The sequence below is a fragment of the Apium graveolens genome, chromosome 8 (assembly GCF_009905375.1).
Source record: "Apium graveolens cultivar Ventura chromosome 8, ASM990537v1, whole genome shotgun sequence".
Classification (NCBI taxonomy): domain Eukaryota; kingdom Viridiplantae; phylum Streptophyta; class Magnoliopsida; order Apiales; family Apiaceae; genus Apium; species Apium graveolens.
This window is the reverse complement of record NC_133654.1, coordinates 256,568,886-256,590,424: the sequence shown is the minus strand read 5'-3', so window position 1 is coordinate 256,590,424 and position 21,539 is coordinate 256,568,886. Positions and strand designations below refer to the sequence as shown.

General features: G+C 35.2%; 1 pseudogene; it reads left to right on the top strand.

Moving 5' to 3' along the window:
* Positions 1–4,231: 4,231 nt before the first annotated feature.
* LOC141680687 (E3 ubiquitin-protein ligase SINAT3-like) lies at positions 4,232–4,928 on the top strand (annotated as a pseudogene).
* The last annotated feature ends 16,611 nt before the right edge of the window (positions 4,929–21,539 follow it).

The following is a 21,539-nucleotide window of genomic DNA, read 5'->3' as shown; positions in this document are numbered from 1 at the left end:
TATGTTCTGCAATATGTTCTGCAACATGAACATTTATGTTCTGCAAACTAAACATGTTTTGTAGAATATATATTTTTGCAATGTTCTGCTTGTAAAATGTATGCAATCTACAAGATTTTTGATAGAATAGTGATGTTTGTCGAAAAATAATATGTTTTGCAATATTTTAAGCTATATTTTACTTGCAGAACATATATGGACTCTGAGGACTCCAATTAAAGGTGGACTCCATAGAACTTTACTCATATTTTGTAACATATAATATATAATATATTGTTAGAATATATATGTATATGTATTAAACACCTTACAATTATAATTGTAATATTATCACATATACTAAGATAGTTATATATGTATGAATACACTTACAATTATTTAGAACAATTACTATAATCATCTTCACAATTGCTACTATCTTCCATTTTTGAAGACCCGTCTTCTTCGAATTCATATTCCATTTCTTCTTATGGAGTATCATCACCATCATCCAAATGTACTTCAACTCCACTATCATTATTTACATGTGTAGGAATATCATCTATACTAATATTATATAAATGTGTAGGGATATCATTTTGGAACGGCTCTTGATGTGATGTTGGGGTTTGAGGAAGTTCAATAAGTGATCAAGCCTTTACTTTGCATACAACTAGCCAATCAACCATGTCTCGTCTAAGACTTGGATAGTTACAAAAATAAACTTACATGGCCTGCATTGCTAGTACAAATGGTTCATACATACACAATTTATTTCTTTTATTGACATAAACCATGTTATAACGTGGATGAATTTTTGTACCAACATTAAGTGTAGGATCGAACCATTCACACTTAAACAAAACAGTTTTCTTTACTGGTGAGCGAGGATACTCGACAATAAAAATCTTTTCAATTATTCTAAAATAATCATTAAATGTCTCGCTGTAATTCGATCCTTTGATATATACTCTACTATTGAACGTCGATCTATCAGCCCCATATTCTTGAGTGTGAAATTTGTACCCATTCACATAGTAAATTGGTACCGACTTAACTGAACGAAGAGGTTCGGATGAAATATCCTGAACGTATTCATTTGGTACCAATAATGGATTTTGAGCCTTGAATCATTAGTGGTGACTATTAGTATACAAACAAATAGTTAATATGCAGTTATCTAATACTATTTATAAAAGTAACAATTAACTTACATATTATTTGAACCACATTGCAAAATCACTTTCCAAGCACCGATCAACTTCAACACTAGATATAAGTGGATTATGCTCCCGAAGTTGATTTATGAAAATCCTGATTACATAAAAAAATCATATAACAAAAGAGGTAAGTACGTATGCGATAATGACAAAATAAACACACTCGGTATATGGCGCAATCTTTGGACAGTTAAACAAGATGTAGTTGTGCGCCGCCATATATTCTTGATCATCAAGGTAACGAGTTTTTACACTCCCATGTGAACGTCCAGGATAAGAAAATATAGAAATATTTCCCTCAAAACTCTCCTCACCTCCATTAGGATCATTTCTGAGAACCTTTCTATATTTTGTCTGGATATTTTGGCCAAAGTAGTGTGAGCAAAAAGTGGAAGCTTCTTCAACCAAAAAAGCATTGCATATTGATCCTTCAACCCGAGCTTTATTTTTTACATTATTCTTCAGGTGTTGTAAAAATCTTTCGAAATGATACATCCAACAATACTGTACAGGACCTGCAATGCGTGCTTCATATGGTAAATGCACTAAAAGATGTTCCATGGAGTCGAACAATGCTGGTGGAAATAAGCGCTCTAACTATCAAAGTATAACAGAAATTTGTTCTTCAAGTCTTCGTATATCAATAACCCTCAAAGTAGTTAAAGCGAGATCCCTAAAAAATAGCTTAACTCTGTCACTGCCTCCCAAACATTATTTGGAAGAAATTCTCAAAAAGCAAGGGGAAGAAGCCGTTGCAAAAACACGTGACACTCATGACTTTTCATTCCGAATAACTTGTATTTTTTTATATTGATGCAATGTCCCATATTGGATACATATCCATCTGGAAATTTCAGATCCTTCATCCATTCACACACTTTTTGTTTCTCTTTTTTATCTAAACTGTAACATGCTTTTGGATACTTTCCCGTCAACTCATCAATTGCTAACTCGGGTCCCTGAAAAATAGTTATAATATCATCTCTTTCCTTGGAATTATCCTTGGTCTTTCCATCAATGGCCTTGATAGTATTGAAGATATTTTCAAAGACATTTTTCTCAACATGCATAACGTCAAGAATATGTCTAATCGATTATGTTCTCCAATATGGCAAATCCCAAAATATACTTCTATTTTTCCATCCATATTTGTAAGCTTTAATGACTCTAGCATTGTGTTCATCACTACCCAATTCAGTAACTTTCAATAAACCAAGGGACTCAATTTCTTGAAACACATCTTCACATGTTCGCACTGGTGGGGCAACTTCAGTCACTATCTTTCCCTTTGTGAATCAGTTTTTATTCTTTCAGAATGGATGATTGACTGGTAGAAACTTTCGATGATTATCAAAACACACTACGCCATAGATGGCCTATCGCAACCGCCCCATCAAGAAATGTTACTTAAAATGTTACCTTAGATATGATACTTAGGAGCTAATTTAACATTGTGTTTTTTGTGTTACCTTAGCCAGAAACTTGGCGTTGCATTAGGTAGACAGTGTTGCAGCTTGTAACATTTTTGTCAAAGTGTTACCTTAGAGTATTAAAATATATATTCTATTTTTTTAAATTAAATATTAATTTAAATTTATTTTTCAAAGATATAAGCTGATATACCAATTTAATAAATGAGATACATGATACACGAATCTTTTATATAACAATTTTTTTAAATAATAAATTTCAAAAAAATTGAGATATAAATTTTAAAAGTAATAAAAAATTAAATAGTATAAATTCCCCTGCTTTTGATATGAGCACTAATATACAACTATACAAGTTTTAAAAATCAAAAATATAAAAATACGAATTATAAATTTTATAAATACAAATAACTAACTTTTTTAAAAATATTAAGTTAAATTTTATTAATTTATTAAAATAATAATGATAATTATATGTATATTATTGATCAATCAGAAGGGGGAATAGTTGGGCTCAAGCGGGTAAAAATTTAGCAAACGACCGCCCAAATTTCTCAGAAATTTTCTAAACTTCAAACACTCTCAGTTCCTGTCACTCTCTTGCAATTCCTCTCTCCCTCTCAACATTTTAGATTTCTCTCTCCATATTCTCTCTAGCTAATCTCTATTCTTTTTTCATATATCTTTCTGATCTCTTAGTCTCTTCCATTAATCTATGTTGTATAATTAAGGATTTACTTTCCTAATTAGGGTTCAATTGAATTGGGGTTTCGTCAATTAGGGCGTAAACTTTGGGGGACTACTATTAATTACTGTTCTTTTTGTTTTGTAATTGTAGATGCGGCCCTTATATTTGTGTCGAGTGAAACATTATGTTCGCTAACTATTAACCTTTCAAAAAAATTTCGGTTTCACAGAGCAAGTTACGCTCCAAGACGGTCCACCACCGGGTGGGTTTACTCTGGTTCGAAACGCTTGTCGGATCCCTAGTAAAGGTCTGAGTGCTTTTGGTACCTTCTTTTGGGGTATGTTTGGGGTCGACAAGGGTAATAAGATCTGAAGGTACTCTTTCTATTTTCCTTCAATTTTTTATTATATTTATTTATTTGTAATTTGCATATTTTTCTGATAATTCTACTACTTCTGTCAGGTTATTCAGTAATTTTATCAGTATTTTAAATTCTAAAGTTTTGATTTTTATATCGAAAGATTGTTTTTGTTGAATTTGGATTGTTTTGTGTTGATATAGAAGTGGATAATGCTAACTGGTTGTTTAGACTAATCTTTATTTAATTGCAATGGGGATTTATGGTTTGTTTTTTAATGTGAAAAGTCGCATTTTCTTTGGTTGCAATGTTTTATCTATTACCCGTTTATTAGATTTCTAAAGCTGTGCTTTGCGGAATGCTGCCTTTGTGTATTGGTCCCAACAAGCCTATGATGTGGACTGAGAATTGGACTGCTCAGTGAGTATACGAGTGCATGTATGATTAAGATCCACATGCATGGAAGAGGCAAGTTGTTCTAATTTGTTCTACCACTTTAGCCACTCAATTTACTGCTGTTTCACTTACAAGTATTTATGATTTATCTTCCTCTCAAATGTTGGCAGTACTAGTGATTTGCCTTTCACCACAAAATGCATCCTTGCAGTGTCACAACGGTCACACTTTATTTCTGTTTAACCTGTAAAGTGCAGGTTCATAATCGATGTCCCACTTGTAGACAAGAACTGGGATATATCAGGTGCCTGGTTTAGGAGAATGTAGCAGAATCGCTTCAACTTCCTTGTAAGTATTACACACTATGATGTCCGTAGATATTTCCATATGACAACAAACTTAAACAATAAGAAGGATGCAGTTTTAAACCATATAGTTGCCCATATGCTGGATCAGAGTGCACTGTAATTGGCACTATTCCCTTTCTGGTTTCACATCTACGAGATGACTACAAAGTGGACATGCACTCAGGATGTACATTCAACCATCGATATGTGCAATCCAATCCTCGCGAAGTTAAAAACGCCACTTGGATGCTAATAGTAAGCCAGCTTACTCTATTTTTACCCCTCTTGCCTTAATTTTCTAATACCTATTTTACAGATGACTTGAATATGGACTAGTCAGTGTAGGCTAGGTTCTGAAAGCTATTAAATCAGACTCTAATTTGTTTTGTGCGAGGTATACCATTGTTTTGGTCAGTATTAATTTCTTCCTTCACTTTGAAGCCTTCCAACTTGGCACGTCCCCTGTATACTGCGAATGAACAAGTTGTTGGATCCACAACTTTGTCCTGATGCCAGTAATTCTAAAGATACAAATTCCGCAATGCTTTGATGGTAGGAAATTGGATCCGCAACTATGTACCAGTTTTTTGAATTATGTGGAGTTGATGGTGATTGTGTGAAAACTGAAATAGTATTTGGCGGGGGTTTGTACGGATTTGAAATTTGGTGGTTTGAATTGTTTATTTTATTGACTTGTATGAAAAAGAGGTTATGGCATGTTCAATTTTCAAATAAATCATGTCAATTTTTTTTTGACAAATATGTTAGATTAGGTACTTCAATATTATAAACAAATTAGTATAATATAATACAAATTATTAAAAAGCTGTTATAATGATTGTTATAATGATTTGGTGACCCACATGTGGGGCCCACAGTGGCCTTACAAGTGGGGCCATTTTTTTTTACAAATTTTAAGTGCAAAGGTAACATGTATAATATGATACTATAGACATACATTAATGTTACATTTGAAACCTATTGTAACACAAAATTCAAGGTTGCAGCAGGGTAAAAGGAATGTTACCTTAGGGGTCAAAGGTAACTCGAAAAAAAGCAACTTAAATTTTATGTTACCTTAGGGCTTTTTTTGGCTGTGGTAACATTTTTTTGGACCTGTTGTAACATTTTCTTGCTGTTGCTATAGGCCATCTATGGTGTAGTGACATGTAGTCTTTCCACCACGGGAAAGATTTTAAGCATTATGATCATGAGCACAATGAGGACAAGCTAAATTACCAGCAATTTTCCATCCAAACAACATAGAATAAGCAGGGAAGTCCCTAATAGTCAACATCAATGCATCTTGCATATGAAAATTTTGTTTAAGAGAATTATCCCATGTCTCCACGCCAACTTCCCACAACATTTTCAACTCAGCAATCAGTGGTTGAAGGAAAACATCTATCTTCTGTTTTGGATTTTTTGGTCCGGGCACAAGTACAGAAAGAAACAAATACTGTTCCTTTGAACACATCCACAGAGATAAATTGTATGGAGTCACTATAGTTGGCCAAGACGAATATTATCTACCTATTGCACCAAATGGTTGAAAGCCATTAGCAGAAAGTCCTAGTCTTATATTTCTCATCTCTGAGGAAAATGAGTGATGTGCTCTATCGAATTGTTTCCACTCCTCTATGTCTAACAATGATGCATTACACCTTCTTCCTGATCATGTTCGGCATGCCAACTCATATGGGTTTCTGTTGTAGGCGAAGCATACAATCATTGTAATCTTGGTGCCAATAAAAAATAGATCATCCTTTTAAAAGGAACTTCCTTTCTCTCCTTCTTAGATTTGTTATGTCTTGGTTTGTATCTCGGATGTGAACAAAATTTACATGACTCCATGTTGATATCTTTACCTCAATATATCATGCATCCATTAACACAACAGTCAATATGCTCTAAAGGAAGCCCCAACTCTTCCATATACTTCTTCGTACTGTAAAAGCTATCAAGAAATGCATTATCTTGAGGCAAGATTCATTTGAAAAACTGTGACGTCTGATCATAACATGCCTCTGACCAATGATGATTAGATTTTAAACTCAACATTTGAGCCATAGCAGACAACTAAGAAGTTTCAAAACCTTCATATAACTCTCTTTCTGAAGATTTCAAAATATCATACAACTTTTGTGCCTCTGCAGTAATGTTGTACATTATGTTATCATCATCTCTTCCACCATTTCTGTTGGAGTAATGTGGGGAGGAATGCTCTGCCCTTTATCTAGAAATATATGACTCTCCATGCCGATGCCACACATAATAATCTCTTATAAACCCTTTCTTCATTACGTGCAATTTTACTGTCTCCGCATTCCAGAATTTTCCATTCTTAAACTTGAAACATGGACACTGAATATTTGTTCTATTCATAGATTCTTCTCGAGATATAACATATTCCATAAAGCTTTCCAAGCCATTTACAAAAGCCGAAGTTAAATACCCTCCACTATTAATCCTTTGATACATCCAACCTCTATTATTATCCATGCTTAACTTTTAATAACCTAAAAAAACATTCATAATTAAAATATTTATAGATGTACATATTTTACTTTTTGAAAAGTGAGCATGGAATATAAAAATATAGCATGAATCGGGTTTACACAACCAACACCCAATCTCCCATCCAAAAACTAGCTAAACTAATTTATTATAAAATGAACATTAAAATTGAATAGCACAGTACATTAACAACATACAAAATGTGTACTATTGTATAGAAAACTAGGAACTTAACTACTTTTATTATCATCTATGCTTCGGGGCGATCGAGACATATATACTTAAACAAAAACTTTACAAAACTTAGGATAGTTCAGATACTTTGGGTTATCTGTTGATTCCATGTCGGAATCGTATAAATTTGAATTTAAGTATATTTTGGGTTGTAATATTGTTATTCTGGTTGGTAGTTGTAATCTGGTCCCATATTTAATCTTGTGTAGATCATGTTATTATTATCGGGGTTTATTATATTTGGCATTATTATATTATTTTAATGGTGTGTGGGTCCTCATTTCCTAACATCGAGATTGAGGGCGTCACAAGTTGGTATCAAAGTTACAAGATCTAGTCCCTAAGACAAGTTAGGATAAAAAGGGAATTTTGGTATATATTTATATTTCTAGAGTGTTCGACTCATATAGAGTCGAGTTAGACTATTTGGTATAGTCTAAGTAAGGTAAATAGATCAAGATAGCAATTAGAGCTAGGGCATCAAGTCAGTTAGAAGTCTTATTTAACCCTAATGTTGTTTCTTGGTTGTTGTTTGGTATTTTATCTTAGGACCCTAGTAGTGGTAGCGATTCAGATTCTGAGATTAGTTTTCCTAGTTTCTTAGTGGACTCTATTCCATCCCTATTAGTGGAGCCCATGTATATTAGTTTAGACTCTAAGGAGGATCCTTTTGAGAGCAATAAGGCCCATATCCATGTTTCTCCCCTGAGACCAATTCTAGAGACCCCATCCCCTGAGAGGGAACCAGATGTATCTGTGCCTTCCCATGTTGGTGGAAAGTTAGCCCAGAACCGAGACTTTGTGTACTCCCGTATCCCTGAGTTGGGGAGCTTTGGTGGATAGGCTAGCTCGTGAGTCTAGGCAGCAGACATCATTGCTGGAGACTGAGTGGAGAGTTCGGATTCAGATGGTAGACCAGGTTTCCCGTAGACGGTTGGACGGGGAACCATCTTCCAGTGATGCTGAGGCGGAGGCCCGGTGGGTTCATAAGATCATTCATTAAATGCTATCAGTGTTGAGGGAGATTCTTGATTTGGATGGTTAGTGAGTCTGAAAGATCAGGACGGACATCTGGTGGAGCCCGTAGTTGATATTGTTGTTTGTTTTTCTTTCTTTCTTTCCAGTGCCGGTAGGCTTTGGATACTTAGTCATATGCAGAGCCCCATTTTTTGATTATTTACTATGATCTCTTTTACTATTGGTTGGAGCTAGTAGAGGTTGGGTTGAAGTTGGGGGTAGATATGGGGATATTTTCCAGTTTTTCCTCCGTTTAACCCTTTTATATTATTGTACCCTATGTCAGCACTTGTTGTATTCAAACCTTTTCTATGTACCCTTGAATCATTAAATAAATCATGCATCTTATTTTACATTGTGTACCTTTAAGTTTCATAAACTATTCTGCAGATTACATTTGCAAGCAACCATACTTAATATCCTGTGAAAACATACATTGTATCATCTGAGAACCCTAACTGATTGGCGAATTATGTAGTAATAGGATTTCATGTGCAAATCAGGTAAAGTTCAAAACCCGTAAATTATTTCTAAGAAGGATCACAATTGTTGTATATCAATATTATGCTATCGTATTGCTAAATAATTGCTCAATCAGGTTTGTAAGAAATGGCCACTTCACCAAATCACCAAAAAGAAGACACTCAAACCCAGGATCAAGAACAAAACCCAGATACTCCTATGATGAACTGACTCTTTCAACAACCCTCAGCCCCATAGTCGGGAATTTTAAACATTTTCAATTCGTACATCCCCCAAAGTTTATAGGATTGCATGATCCAATTAAATCTCAGTCTTGGTTAAATGAAATGAAGAAGGCTTTTGAGTTAGCAGAAGTTAAGGATGATAAGAAGGCACAGTACGCGAGTTACTATCTTAAGGATGAGGCTAGTTACTCGTGGGAATATTCTAAGGCGTTGCTTGAAGAAGAAGCTGTTTCTTGGGAAAAGTTTGCAGAAATATTTTTAGAGAAATATTTGCCAAGTTATATGCAAGACCAGTTGCAGATGAGGTTTCTGAATCTCTGACAAGAAGATATGACCGTTGAGGAATATAAAGAGAAGTTTTCGGAGTTGCAAGATTTGTGCCCAAATATGTGAATACCGAAGAAAAGAGGGCCAAAATATTTCAACAAGGACTTAATCCATGGCTACAGAGTCAAGTGGCTTTTCTGGAGATAAGGTCTTAAGCTTCTTTGGTACAGAAAGCTATGATCGTAGAAGGAGAGAGAGGAGCAACTAAAAAGGAAAGTGAAGGGAAAAAAGAATGTTTGAGGAATCAGAACAAGATCAAGGAAGCTTTATGTTTAGAGGGAAGTTTGGAAGAAATGCTGGAAGTCATAACCATAAGTTTCAGAAGTTTAAGCCCGGAAATAGGAATCAAAAGAATCATTTTCAGAAGATGGGACAATCAGTGAAGGATAATAGACCCCAGATTCAGGATTGTAAGGTTTACGGAAAGAGACACCCGGGGAGGTGCAATAAGTTGAATGTGACATGCTACAAATGTAACCAGAAAGGACACTACTCAATGAAATGCCCAAGCGGTACAGGAAAGCCATAGATGACTTGTTTCAAGTATGGAAAGGTGGGCCATATAGCAAGGAATTGTAAGGAGCCTTTTCAGAAGGAGAATGTGCTTAGGATTGCTGGACCATCATCCCCACCAGCACTAGCAGCCCAGCGAAGGGCAAGAAAATTTAGTATGACCATGAAATATGCAGTGTAGAATGCGGATGTGGTAGAAGGTACGCTTGTTATAAATTCAGTATAAGTCAAAGTGTTAATGAATTCTGGAGCTACTAGATCTTTCATTTGCTGAAAGTTTTATTGATAGATTCAAGTGCGCTGCGTACCCTCTTGAACCCAATTTGATTATACAAGTAAAAAATCAAGAAAAAGTTACTGCCAATAGAATTTGTATCAATTACGATATGGTTATCAAAGGTCGGCACTTTTCTGCTGACTTAATTCCTTTTAAATTAGGAGAATTTGATGTTATTCTCATAACGGATTGGTTATCAAAGTATGATGCGCAAATAGAGTGTAGAAATAAGAAAGTCAAATTGAGAACCAAGGATGGAGCTAAAGTGATATTCAAAGGAGAGAAGCAAGGTAGGAAGTTTCTAAAGACAATTCAGATGAGAAGATTGTTACGTTAAGGATGTGAAGATTATTTTGCTCATGTAAAGGATGTAGAGAAGGAATCATTAAGGATTAAAGATATTTCAGTTATTGAAGATTTTCCCGATGTTTTTTCAGATGAATTATATGGACTACCTCCGGATTGAGAGATTGAGTTCATAATTGATTTAGCTCCTGGAACGGAACCAGTGTCAAAAGCTCCCTATCGAATGGCGCCCATTGAGATGAAAGAATTAGTGACCCAATTGCAAGAATTATTAAACAAAGGTGTAATTCTCCCGAGTGTGTCCCCATGGGGTGCACCAGTACTATTCATAAAGAAGAATTCCGGAAGCATGTGATTGTGTATCGATTATCGCAAATTGAATAAGTTGACTATTAAGAATAAATATCCTCTTCCGCGAATCGATGATTTATTTGGTCAGCTGAAAGGAGCTACCTATTTCTCGAAGATTGATTTAAGATCTGGATACCATCAATTAAAGATCAAGGAAGAAGATATAACCAAGATGGTGTTTCAAACGAGATATGGACAATATGAGTTCTTGGTAATGGAGTTTGGTTTAAAAAATTCGCCTGCTGCATTTATGGATCTTATGAATAGATTGTTCAAGTAATATTTAGATAAATTCGTGATAGTTTTTATTGATGATGTCTTGATATACTCCAAGTCGGAGGTAAAATATATGGAACATTTGAAAATTTCTTTGGAGACTTTAAGGAAAGAGAAGTTATACATGAAGTTTTCTAAATGTGAATTTTGGTTAAAAGAAGTTCAGTTTCTCGGACTTTTAGTCACAAGTTAAGGTAGCAAAGTAGATCCCGCAAAGATAGAAGGTGTGATGAATTGGGATAGGCCAAAGACTTCAACAAAAGTAAAAAGTTTTCTCACATTAGCGGGATATTATAGAAGATTCATAAAAGATTTTTCTAATATTGTTGTCCCATTGACTAAGTGGACAAGGAATAATGAGAAGTTTGTTTGGATGAATAAGTGTGAGGAAAGTTTTTAAGAGCTATAGAAAAGGTTAGTAACTGCACCAGTGTTGGTCTACCCGATGAGAAGGGTGAGTTTGTAATCTACAATGATGTTTCGTATAAAGGACTAGGTTGTGAGTTAATACAATACGGAAAGCTAATAACATATGCATCAAGGAAATTAAAGTCGAACGAGGAGAAGTATCCTACGTATGATTGGGAATTAGCAGCAGTTATATTTGCTCTTAAGATTTAAGATACTATTTATACAGAGAAAAGTATGAGATTTATATAGATCACAAGAGCTTAAAATATATCTTTACGCAGAAAGAATTGAACATGAGGCAAAGGATATGGTTGGAGTTAATTAAAGACTAGGACTATATGATAGGTTATCATCCCGGAAAGACGAATGTTGTAGCGGATGCGCTAAGCCGCAATGTAAGATTGAAATGACTTAACTTCATCCAAAGAGTTGGTCAAGGAATTTGAGAAGATGTAAATAGAGGTACAAGTTCCAGAACTTGTAAATGAAGTAATGTATGCGATGACATTTCAGCCAGAGGTTTAGAAAGATTCGATGTTGTCAAGAATAAGTGATGAACCATGAGAAGGATAAATTAATAGGAGAAGAGGTTAGAGCTCAAAAGGATGATAAAGGAATATACCACATTGTGTCATATATTTGGATTCCTAAGGTTGTGGAATTAAAGCAACAGATTCTTCAGTAATCGCATAACTCGAGGTTTTCGATTCACCCTGGAAGTACAAAAATGTACAAATACGTAAAGGAGAATTATTGGTGGTCGAACATGAAAAAGAAAATCGCGGAATGGATAAGTAAATGCTATACGTGTCAAAGAGTAAAAGTAAAATATCAGCGACTGAGTGGATTGCTTTAGCCACTAGACATACCTGAATGGAAATGGGAGCATATCGCGATGGATTTCCTGGTAGGGTTACGAAGGAGCAAGTCTAATCGTGATGCAAATGGGTAATGGTCGATCGAACGACAAAGTTAGCGCATTTCTTACCTATCAACGAAAGATTGTCATTGGAAACGTTGGTCAAAATGTATTTGGACGAAATCGTAATGCGTCATGGAGTACCAGTGTCTATCGTATCCGATAGAGATCCGAGATTTAACTCGAGATTTTGGCGACTTTTTTATGATCCTTTAGGAACTAAGTTGAAAATGAGTACGGCATATCATTCGCATACAGATGGACAAAGCAAAAGGACCATTCAGACAATAGAGCACATGCTGTGAAATCGTGCATTGGATTTTAAAGGAAATTGGGATGACCATTTTTCGTTCGTTGGATTTTCCTACAATAACAGTTATCACGCGAGTATTGGCATGCCACCGTATCAGACATTGTATGGAAGAAAATGTAGATCTTCTACATATTGGGATGAGATTGGCGAGCACAAGCAAATTAGTCCAAAACTAGTGCAATAAACGAAAGAGAAACTGGAAGTGATTCACAAAAGGTTATTTGCTGCTCAAGATCGAAAGAAGAAATATGCAGATCAGAACTGAAAGGATATGTTATTCAAACCCGCAAACAAAGTATTCTTATAGATATCTCTATGGAAAGGTCTATCAAGATTCGTGAAGAAAGGAAAGCTAAGTCCCAGATATATTGGACCATTCCAGGTATTGAAGAGAGTTGGAAAAGTAGCATATGAGTTGGCGTTACCTCCGCAGATGCAACATCTTCATAACGTGTTTCACGTCTCCCTTCTAAAGAAGTATAATTCTGATGCTAGTCATGTGATCGAATTAGAACTAGTGGAAATTCAGCAAGATCTATCTTATATGAAACAACCAATGCGAATCCTAGATTGAAAAGAGAAAGCACTTAGAAATAAAGTACTGCCTCTAGTTAGAGTTTTATGGAGAAATCCTAAGATAGAGGAATCCACATGGGAATTAGAAAATGAAATGCGAGAAAAGTATCTCCATCTATTTGTTTAGACTAGATTGTGAGGATAAAATCCTTTTAAGGGGGTAGATTATAACGACTGGGAATTTCGCAATGTAATTAAATGAATAAAGTATAGTTTTGTGCTATAACTATAGTTTATGTAGATTTATGTGAATAAATAAGGGGTCATATGATTTTTTGGTTTTATCGTCATTGTTGTATGATAGTAACGGGGAACTTAAAGTAACTCGTTCCGGTTTGATGAGTCAGTTAAGGGATTAAGTTGTGTTGTCGGTCCGTCAAGTAGAACGGAACCCGTATTAAAAGGGATTAAAGTGTTTAAGAGTGCAAATGTGAAATGTATTAGATGATCTTATGTGTTTGCAAGTTATCTTATGTGTGCATGTCCAAATTTGAGATCAGTGGAATTTTAAATGATTTTTAAAAGGATTTAAAAGGGTTTTATTGGTCTTTAATTTTTTTTATAAAATTTTAGAAATATGATCAATGTGTGAGATTATTTTTATTGTCTTTAAAATAGTCCAAGGGACGTTTTTCAAAAAAAAGTTGGATTTATGTTGATGTTTTAATGTTTTAAAATAATTTTATGAAATTGATTTCTATTATTTTGAATTTAATTAAAAAATCCATAACAAATAATTTGTTCGCTCAAAAATTTATTTTAAAATATGTAAGGAGGGCTGATTTTTTGCTTTTTATTTAAAAATGAGATTGAGTATATTTTCTAATTTTATCAGGATGTTTATATTTTGCTAAAGAGAGATTTATATATTTTTAAAAGAAAAAGTAAACAAGATTCTAGAAATTGGCAAAGGACCATTCTACCCCTACCATTCCATTATGTATACTCTCACTCCCTTTTCTTTTTCTTTCTTCTCCCCACCCGATTCTCTCTTCTCTACTTTTTCTCTCTCACTCTCTGCTTCTTCTCTCTCTCTTCAATTTCTCATCCATTTTTAATTTTATACCCATATATATGTAATGTTTTGTTTTTTGTATACATATATGTGGATGCATGTAATAACCCCAATTTTTGGAATTTTTGTAACCCTGATGAATAGTAACTTTTGATGATGATGCTGATTTAGGAAAATTATCAGACCACGATATATAGGAGTACTGTTATGCAAATTCTAAGATCGTATTAGTATTCCATAAAGTAAATAAGTGTATGTAAAGATCGTCATAATCCAAATTCGAACACTTTGATTTTTCCCGAAAATCCACCAGATACCGAAAGAATTGAGTTTAAGGTAACATGATTAAAAGGATTTTAATTCAAGGATTATAAGAGAGGATCATAAAAGGAATATAATATATTTAGAAAGGTTAAGGGAACCCAAGTAATAAGATCCCGGATATGATCCCTTAAATGATTAGTAAGAACGAACGATAAACGAGTCGTAAAACAATTAAACGACAGGTAATGCAAGAGAGATTAGTGCAAGGATTAAGGATGATAATTAAGCAACTAAGCAAGGATTAGCATGAAAGATGCTTCCACCACCAAGTGATGACAAGTGGCAATTGATGAAGTTACCAAGGTGATGTCATGCTTAGTCACACTCTACTCACTTTCTTCAACCAATTAATCACCCAAATATCCCATTCTCTTCCATTTTCCACCACAAACTCATTTAGCAAAGTAAAAACCCTCCCAACAACAAGTGCTCCCGACTTTTTCATCCTAAAGAAGAGAAAAATTCCAAAAATCAAGATTCAAGCTTTGTTAAATTACAAGGTAATTATCCAAGGTTCCTTATGATTATTTATGGCTATCGTAGAAGTTTAAGCCTCCAATTCTTCATGAATCTCTTCCAATAAATCAAGGAAGAAGATGATGAATAGTGTTTTCAAGATTACTAACTTTATTTTCTTTGATTTCCTTTAAGATCCAAGCATTCCTAAGCTATCTCAAGGCTTCTTAAGGCTTCCTAGCTTTACTTTGAGTATTAGGTTTCGTTTTGTTGATTATAGTTCATGAGAGCATGATTCATGTATATTTAATGAGTTTGGGTTGTAAATCTTGGTTAGTGGTTAATGAACCTTAAGTATAGTTAATACCTCTTGTTGTGATTGAATAAGACGGATAAAACATAAAGTAATGGACTGATTTAATAGGGTTTGGATGAAGTTTGGTTGTATGGTTGATTTGTGGTTGAATGATGGTGGAATGGTGTTGATTGGTGGTGGTTTAATATTGAATTGATTGGGTAAAAATTTGGGAATTGCTAAGTTATAGCCGTCGTAATGCCCAATTTTCCTTAGACTGTTTTTATTCTTAACTTCAGGACCCGTGCACTCACTGTTAGATTATGACCATTGCCATTTTTAGATAGTTCAAGTTACGAGCTTCGTTTTGATATGTGGTTCGCTTGAATCCGATGTACGGTTTAGGAGAAACGACTGTTTTAAGCAACGGCGTTGCGCGAACGAACCATTACCCCTCGCCTTACTTTGAAACCTTGGTTAAGGTCCTTAAATGACTAATTGGAGTATGAAACAATTATTTAAAGTGGATTAGGCAGTTGGAAGAGTACTCATGGTTAATTTATTAAAAATGGTGGAGCCGAGGGTACTCGGGCGACTTAAGTGAATCGTGAAGCGCAAAAGCGAACGTTAGGGTCTAATTGGTTAAAGTATAGATTCTTAAGCGACTTTGGTTTAATTCCAACTTATATGTTGTTTATAGGTTACCAGACTCGTCCCAGGCCTTTTACCACCCCCAGTCGCTCAGGAAAGTTTTCTACCCGTTAAACTGTTGTTGTGATGTATATATGTATATGCATTATCTTGTGATAAGTGCATGAATGTTATTAGCAAATCTTGCGATATATTGGAGCATGCTGATATGGTATATATGCATGTCTATTTCGTAATCTTGATATCTAATTGTTGATTCATTTGCTTATAAGTTGCATAATACCTATGCTAGAGATAAGCAGTAGTTGCGTATACCCTTAGTATAGGGGACCCAAAGGTGAAAATATTTAGATATATATATATATAGATATAGTTTTCAAAACTATTAATCGAATAAGGTTTAATTGATAACTTTATATTATTTAATGAATATTATTTTGAATATTCATTCGAGAACTTATGACTCCGTTTAGTTTATTTAATGAATATTATTTTGAATATTCAGTCGAGGACTTAAGACTCCGTTTATTTTATTTAATGAATATTATTTTGAATATTCATTTGAGGACTTATGAATCCGCTTATTTATTAAATAATATTCTTTATTTTATTAAAGAGTAATGTTTCGAAAATCAAACTTATTTTTGATTATTCAAATAAAGATCGTACTTTCGTATAAGTATATCTTTGGTTATTTATTATTCATTTCAAGTATGAGTTTTAAAACTTCTACTTCGATTATTTTTATAAGGATTATCCTTATGGGAATATTATTTAAATAATAATATTCATATATTTTCTAATATATCGGGACTGATTTATTTTATTAAATCAGCATTACTCCAAACATTCTTCAAAATGTTTTCGAGTCTTCAAAATGATTTTAAAAGTTAGAGCGGATCCCAAAACTCGTTTTCAAATTTAAGATCTTCCTTTCGAAGGGGACTTAAATACTCGCTCAAAAATCTGAGGGATTTGGCTCCGTGATGTAATTTTATATTCGCAACAAGGTTACTGTTTTGATAAAAGAGTTTTTGATTACTTACCCAACACTCGGGAAGTAAAATTCTTGGAATAAATTAATCCATTAACAGGCATCGCCTGAGAAATATCGGTGAGTTTTTCTTTCCAACTAGATGCGACTTCTTGGTGGAGTCGTATCAACAAGTTCCTACTTGGGGAAAGGGAAGACGAGCTTTACGTTTCAGAGTCATGGATTTCATCTGAACTAGGAGTGGCGTAAGTGGTCGAGTGGCGCCGGCCCAGCCTTATTTATTGGCCCAAATGGCCCGGAAGTTTCTTTAAGACGGTCTATTCCTTAGGAGTCCAGTGTTCCGTTGACAAGTAAATCCGACTGTTCTCCTCAACATGTAGAAAATGGTGGGGTTGCACTACTGCGACTGATCATCGTGAGTGATCTTCCTGGCGCAACAAACTCTCGTAATGTGTTCATTATCCAATTGGATATTTCTGCAACACTACCCAGAGCACTTCGATAGAAAGGCTACGGCTGGGCGATTGTTGAGTGTTGGCAGGGTCGAGTTTTTAAAATGATGTTTTCATCAAATGAAGTATCTCGTAACTTCATTTCATTTTGATGATATTTCAAAGATTGATTCTATACAAGTTTTGTCGTGTAGCTTCATCTATGGGATGAACTATTTATACCTTGAATGGTGGTAGTTCAAGTAGTATTCGGAAAAAGATATAAGTATATTGGAGTATCTTGTAACTTCATCTTTTCAACTTATATCTAGTTAATGATTATCTTATGAATGACAAAGGTTTTCAGAAAAACGTTGAGACAAGGTTAGATATATGAGATCACCTTGCAACGATATTTTTATACAATTATAAACTGGAACTCTGTGTATATTATACATGTCAGAGGATTTCAAAGATTATGAAAAGTATATATGTATATATATATTGAATATTTTGCGACTTGGTCCCGTTAAGATATCAACTTGGTTCAATTCTTCTTGACCAAGACTTTCATAAGTACTATGAGAATGCTCATATATTGTTTATTATTATACATATTATTTCGGTGGGCTTGTTGCTCACCCTTGCTTTCTTCTTTCATCACACAACAACAGATAGACAAGATGAACAGGACCAAGCTCCCAATTTATGAGCGGATAGGAAATGTTCCGCAGTTTCCTGTAGGCGTTGATGCCGTTGTAGCTGAGGTAGGAACTACCAATAGGGTAGGCTTTCAACTTTTGTTGTACCAGACTTATGTATATTTATGAATTATAATAATGGCAAGGAAATGTAAATTTATTCAGAAACCCTTTTGAGGTGTAATGACTTAAACTTGTGGAATAAAATGACTTGTGTTATTTTTGGTATTCATCTCTGAGACTATAACTTGTGGTGTGTGTGTGTGTATATTGTGGGGTCACAGTACGCAGTAGTTGGTTGACTGTTAAGATTAAGTATTTATAAGGGAAATGGAACTAGTGACAACCCGAATCCCCGACCCCGGATCTGGTGGGTGTTACAGAAATGGTATCAGAGCTAAGCGTTATAAACCTCAGAGATGATGTGACGTTAAAATAATAAGTTCACTAAGATAATAAGAACTCTTTCCAAATTCATAGTCGGACTACCTAACATAGTACTGACAGTTAAAACCCTTATACGAACCCTTATAAATATCGTGATAGAAGCGTAGTTCGTTATCGTATATGGTACCGGGACTCCGAACCCTGAGGTTGAGGACCAACAATGCGATGATGTTTTATTAGTTATTGGAGATCAGATTGTGGATCCGATAGAGTGTCCTAATGAGGGACCGGATGATGTTCATATTGAGGATGTAGCGATTGAGGATGTTGTCCTAGAAGGGATTGTTGCTGAGGAGGATCTCGTGGAGGATCCTGACAAGAATGAATAAAGGACCACCGAGGATTGATAACCATGGTTAGGGAACCTACCAGAGGTAGGATTGGCCGGTCACTACCGGAGGTTCGTTCAAGTTTGTAAAGATAGTAGCCCCTTTAACGTGGCTTACTCGTAAGACTGAGAAGTAAGAATGGACAGAGAAATGCGAGAACAGCTTTTAAGAACTGAAGTAAAGATTGGTGACGGCCCCTATGTTGGCATTGCCGGATGGAGAAGGAGATATTGTGATGTGTAGTGATGCTTCGCATAAGGAATTAGGGTGCTTCTTATACAGCACAGCAAGGTAATCGTGTACGCATCAAGACAATTAAGGGAAAATAAAATTCGATATCCCCACCCATGAGCTTGGGCTCGTGGCAATAGTTTTTCCCCAAATATTGGAGGCACTACTTTTATGGAGAGAAGTGCGAGGTTCACGCAAACCCCAAGAGCTCAAGTATATTTTCACACAGAAAGAGCTCAACATGCGCCAGAGGAGGTAGTTAGAGCTAATCAATGATTACGATTATGAGATTCTTTATCATCCAAGAAAAGCCAATATGGTGGCTGACGCCCTTAGCAGAAAGGAGAGACTCAAGATGATAATGTATTCAGAAGAATTGGTATGAGATTACGAGAAAATAGAAGTAGAAGTGAAGGTAACCGGAGCCGGTACCGAAAAGCTATTCGAGATTGCAATACAACCGGAATTATCGAAAAAGATCATATTGTGCCAAGAAAAAGTGATGAATGAAGGCAGAGAGCCAATGACTGGAGAAGATATTAATACCGAGAAAGATAATAAGGGAATAATGAGGTGTTCCTACAAAATTTTGGTTCCAAACGTTCAAGAGCTTAAGGACGGGATCTTAGATGAAAGTCATAGTTCGACGAATAAGATTTAGGGCAAACCCTAAATGTGATAGTCAGAGAGGTCGCCATCAAGATGGACGGAACCCATAACATAATGAAGTGTAAAATAAGGATTTTAATGTATAAGATAACCCTGATTATGGGAAAAGGATGAAACATTTCATACTAAGAAAAGAGAAGTCGAGCAAGATAGGGAGAACCAGGACGGTACTCCTATGGGTAAAATCATGGACCTGCCTAAACAAAACTTATACTTTTACCCCAACCACCACCCTGAGGAAACAATGCGGGGGGAAATTCTTTTAGGACCTTTAAGTCGCTAAGCTCTCAGAGTTCCAAGGAACAAGCTGACCCAGTCGAGGAAAGAGCCTGGCTAAAGGAAATAGAGGAATCATTTGAGATTCTAAATGATTGACAAAGTACAAAAGACTGTTTTTGTCACTTACCTTCCTAAGAGAGAGGCCACCCACTGGTGAAAGACCAAGAAAGGCATGGAGCCAGAGATTATAATAAACTGATTAAAGTTTAGTCAATTGTTTTCGGGAAAGTAATTTCCAAGATTATGGAGATAGTGTAAAAGCTTTAGAGCCAGAACAAAAGCGGACGAGTATGATGAATTATGGATCTAAGTTGTAAAAGTTATCAAGATTCATTATGAGGACACAAATCCAGAATGACGGGATGTTTGAAATCAATGCTTATGTCGTGTTGGTTCATGTAATGGTTATAATAGATACGAAAATAAAAGACTGAAAGGGGAAGGATTATAAAGGGATATAAAGGAAATAGAGTTGAGAAGTGATAAGGGAGTTAGGTATGGGAAACCCTAAGAAACCCTTGAAATAAATATAGAGAAGTGTGTCGTCATCAGCGCGATGGTGACTGATCATGAGATAAATTCAAGGTTTGAAGGCGTAAGCGATACGTATAGTTAATTCCCTTGAAGTTGAGAGTATTCGATGAAACTTTGAGATAGATCGATGGATTAATAAGGAAACACGGATGGACTGAGGAGACAGGTTAACAAGAATTTAGGAAAATGGGATGAAGGAAGTGACCTTCAAAAATGTGAAGTGTATGTAACACTTGTGGCTTGATGCCCAAAAGGGAGACTCTAGGTATAAAAGATATTCCAACATTGAGATGACTGTTGAGATAAATAACAGAGATAAATGAATTGTTAGAACTAAGAAGTTCACGTTGAACACGCCCAATATCTTCCAGAACATCCCTGTTATCATTACTAAATCAGGCAAGAAAAGCGGATAACCGTTATTATCTTTTGAAGGCCATGTTGATTGACCTCATTTTGAATGCAGATGTTATCGTGAAATTAGGCATATACTATCGAGGTGGGAATGATTGAATATGACACCCTTACCAGGGATACATGACTTGATTTATCTATGGAAGGATGCAAGTACCTTTTTAAAAGGTGGGATTAAGGATGGAACCTCGATAACTTGAGATGAACCATAGGGGAATGCATAAAGGTTGGCATTTCACCCTTAATAGGGACATTTTGAGTTTGGGTAATACAGAATGAACGATTAAGGCAACAACAATCTTTAAAAATCAGTGGGGAAAGTTTTCAGAACTCCATAGACAATGGTTCTAGTATTAGTAAATGGTATTTTGATATGCCCTGTATCTAGGGAATACGCGAGGAACGATTCACGGATAACCTTAGAGGTTTTACAAGGAGAAAGGTAATATTCAAAGTTCTGAAGAGTGAAAACTTTGGTAAAGGAAATATGATGTAATTATAATAATGCCAGTTGGGGCACGTGTTAAACCATAAGAAGCTATAGATCGACCCAATGAAGGTCGAGATTGGTGACAACGAGAAGTACACAAGATAAGAGACGTCCAAA